This window comes from Dermacentor andersoni, chromosome 7 (genome assembly GCF_023375885.2).
Source record: "Dermacentor andersoni chromosome 7, qqDerAnde1_hic_scaffold, whole genome shotgun sequence".
Classification (NCBI taxonomy): domain Eukaryota; kingdom Metazoa; phylum Arthropoda; class Arachnida; order Ixodida; family Ixodidae; genus Dermacentor; species Dermacentor andersoni.
The window spans coordinates 77,092,071-77,095,610 of NC_092820.1; the positions used below are offsets into that span (position 1 = coordinate 77,092,071).

General features: G+C 47.9%; 1 non-coding gene across 1 annotated transcript; it reads left to right on the top strand.

The window, feature by feature from the left end:
* Positions 1–241: 241 nt before the first annotated feature.
* TRNAS-GGA (transfer RNA serine (anticodon GGA)) lies at positions 242–316 on the top strand. The gene has a single exon. It is a non-coding gene; the product is annotated as a tRNA-Ser (tRNA).
* Positions 317–3,540: the final 3,224 nt, after the last annotated feature.

A 3,540-nucleotide genomic window follows, 5' to 3' on the forward strand; every position in this document is an offset into this window, starting at 1 on the left:
CTTGGACTACACGCAGTATGGCGTAGTCTGTTGGCATATAGACATTGCGATGTGAAAGGCCGAACTGTGTATGAATATTTTGTGGAAATGGTTGTGAAGGTGCGTGACGTGTACAAGGTGAATGACTGCGATGAAGATGTGGTGTCAATGCTTGATACTTTGACACATATAAAACGGGTGTGATCTATGATCACAAACACTTTTGAGGCTTGTAGCCAAGCTGGAAATAAAGAAAAAAAAAGCCTGGTTAGCTCAGATGGTAGAGCGGCTGCCCCGGAAAGGCGGTGGTCCCGGGTTCGATTCCCGGACCAGGACGAATTTTTCTTCAACTATGAGGCTTTTTCTTTCGAGGAAACCGTTTGGGTTTCCTTTGTAGCAACTGCTAAAAACGGGTGGATGTCTGATTTTCCCTTTTTTCATGATGTACACAACCTATGGCCACGTGCTCTCCCATCGATGGTGTCATTATCAGTGCGCAGGCAAAAAAAGAAACGCAAAACCCTGTAATCTAATGCTACGCTATGAGACGGCTTAAAAATTCAAATTCACTGCCATGCAAATTTAACGATGGCATGCTTACACAACGTCTCCCTTTTTTTCTGATATAGTAGGCCTCAATAATCTCTCTCGTGCTCTGATTTCTATGCGCGGATTTCGAGGCCCAGGCTGCCTCTACTCATTTTGGGAAAGGCTGTACTATTAAGCATACTTCCCTGTTTGTCCACTGTAGAATGGGAGTTGTTTCCGAGCTTCCGTTTTCCTGCGGTCACATCTATATCGGCCAAACAGGTTGTTGCCTGAACGTTAGAGTGTCTGAGCATAGGCGCTCGTTAACGGGTGATGCCTACTCACATGTCGCGCGGCATTGCTCTGAGAAAACACCACACTACTTTCCGCGCATAGAAATCAGAACACGAGTTAGATTATGGAGGCCTACTATATCAGGAAAAAATGGTCGCGTTGTGTAAGCACGCCATCGTTAAATTTGCATGACAGTGAATTTGAATTGTTAAGCCGCCTCATAGTGTAGCATTAGATTACAGGGTTTTGCGTTTTTAGCCTGCGCACTGTTAATGACGCCATCGATGGGAGAGCACGTGGCTATGGGTTGTGTACATAAGTTTATGCATGCCTTCGAATGAAGTTAGTTGTGAGATCAGCGCTGTCCTGTGTGTTCCTGCCTTCTGTCTTCGTCATATTGCGCTGCCCCTTCAAGATGTTTAGCTGTTGTAGATGTCAAGACTCGACCGTCACGGCATCACGGACGTTTTTTTTTACGACGGGTTGTACAAAAAGCGATTACCGTAGTCGAATGTGAAAATGTATGTACAGATAAAACTAAAAATAACAATGGCTATATTTGGCTACAAATTCGTTTTGCTCTTTTTTGTGTTTGGCTACATTTGGGCTACAGTTTCTCTAGTTTTCGGCTACGCCACGTTGTCCGACCTGGCAACACTGCTTTCGGAGTCAGTTATTCGGTTGAAGTTGTGCGGTGGTTCACGCCTCGTGCTTTTTGATGAAAGTATTTTTTTTTCTTTTTGGACATCATGACGCACATTTTAGTGAAATGCCTTAACGACGATAAGTGGGACGTTTATCCGTTGAAGTGGTTGGCTCACCCAGCTACTACTCTTCAACTGATGTGCGAGCCTGGTTGTTTTGATGAGTTGCGCGGCACAGGTCATGATGCCTGTTGGAGAGAAGGCACCGCGAAACAGTCGCAGCCGCACTTCTGAAGATAGGTAAGTAATCTCGTTTTCTTGGGCACGTAGCCTTTTTTTCCTGTTTTGACATTGGCGAGCGTGAGATGTTAAACACACCGTTCACTTTCTTCAAGCAAACCGCATGCCCCGGAGCAAATGCACGCGATACTAACTCTCGCTGCCGCCATCACTTCGTTTGAAACAATGGTAGGCGAAGAGGCAGCGGCGCCCCGTGTGCGTAAAATTGCATTGCTTCATTTGTTCCTGTCTAATAACGTTTCCTTCATTTGTATGAGAGAGCACAACTGGAACATAAGGATCGGCTTCTCTGCGCAGTGATAATCTTGTAAAGTGGCCACGTCATCTTTCATGGGGGCTCACGTGGGCCGTCTAAGCGCTTGTTATCGCGTTCCGATACGTGAGAGGCGCGCTGCCTTTCAAAGTATTTAGGTAGGCACTACGAGCTTAGGAGAACCGCGACAAATAATTGTGCAGCAGGTGTGCAGCTGTGCTACTCTTGTACCACACTCGTACCAGAAGGCAGTGTTGCACTTCACGCTTACGCATTTCGTAACTATGGCGGTCGCCGTGGCAATTTGGGGCTCGAGGTCGTGGGGCTCGAGGTCGAGGTCGGGGTCGTGCAGCGGCCGCATTCCAAAGGAGCGGAATGCAAAAACGCTCGTGCATTGTGCATTGTATGCACGTAAAAACTTCCAGGAAGCCAAAATTAATACGGAGTCCCCAACTACGACGTGCCTCATAATCAAATCGTTGGTTTGGCACGTGGAACATCAGAATTATTTTTTTTCCGTAGTGGCTCATCCTATACCATACGGTTAGTGTGATGACCTTTTGTGCTGTAGCGGTTAAGCGCGCCTCGATTTAGGTTGCGGCTGATAATGCGGCGCACCGCGATATATATTTCACCTTTTCGCGATTTGCGGAGAACGGCCAACCGATTAGTGACAGCTTCCGCGCGGTGACTGTACACAGATACACAGTGCAAATGAACAGAGGTGTGGTGACGACGTCGGCAAAGAACACAGCTGCCGACGGGCTCACCTTATCGCCTATCACTGCCAAAACTACCGCAGTAAGCATCTTTATCTAGCGCGGCGGGTTGCTGTTGAAAGCGTACTGTACAGTTTTAATAGGCGATAACTGAAACATGCCGCCGTTCGCTGCTGCCTCTTTGAGTTGAGCCGATCCGAATGTGCGTGCTTCCAGAAGCGAAAGGAGCGCCAGTCGGCGCATTGTCGCCTCGAGCTAAGCGTCGCACTCGAGCACTGTTTGCGCGGTGAGGAATGACGCGTGCATGAAGCTAGCTCACTGCACGGACGCTACCGCGCAAAACGCGCAAGGGCGTGTACGCGACGTTCTGCACACAAATCGCGCGGGATGATCGGAGCCACGCCGGAGCGGCTAGCTTCAAAGAAGCGGTACGTGTTCTCACTCGTACAGGCACGCTCTCGGTGTATCTTTAGGTCATTCCTGCTGCTGGAATTCTACCCAAAGATTCGATATCTGCTTGGTATCGGCTTTACACTGTCGCGTGGTCTTTGGTTCTGCGAGAGAGCAGGGAATATTTTTCACCGCTGTGAAACATCGCTGTGCGTGTTTTAGCTAACATTTACCGTAGCAACCCATTTCTTCCTTTTCTTGACGGCACTTGTAAAAAGTCGCAAATTTTTACTTGCCAGTGTAGTGTGTACTTCTATTTCGTGCGTAGTTATGTGCAGTGTGTGGCAGATTCTTAATCCGCGTAATCTCATTTTCTGTCCACATTCCCTTCTCACAGGTTACGCATGCAGCAAATTCCCAGGTGCTAAAGTGT